Below are 260 nucleotides of genomic sequence, written 5' to 3'. Positions count from 1 at the left end.
GTCCACCGATATTTGTGAACACCAAAACGTAAACCAGACTAACAGAATGGGAGAGTGCTGGTTACAAAAGTATAAATTATTTTTTTTAATCACTTCATTGCAAAATGCTTTAAGTGGGAATGCTAAAGGGACAACTGCATTCACATTCTAAAAGCATCTACTTGAGTGAACAACATCTAGTTTGATTCCATTCAGGAGTATGAGTTAGCTACAATTTAGGGCACCCCCCCCCCCCCCAACATAAATAAACAGTACAGACA

Source organism: Ambystoma mexicanum, chromosome 6q (genome assembly GCF_040938575.1).
Source record: "Ambystoma mexicanum isolate Mex_15411 chromosome 6q, UKY_AmexF1_1, whole genome shotgun sequence".
NCBI lineage: Eukaryota > Metazoa > Chordata > Amphibia > Caudata > Ambystomatidae > Ambystoma > Ambystoma mexicanum.
Note: the sequence above shows the minus strand (reverse complement) of the source record.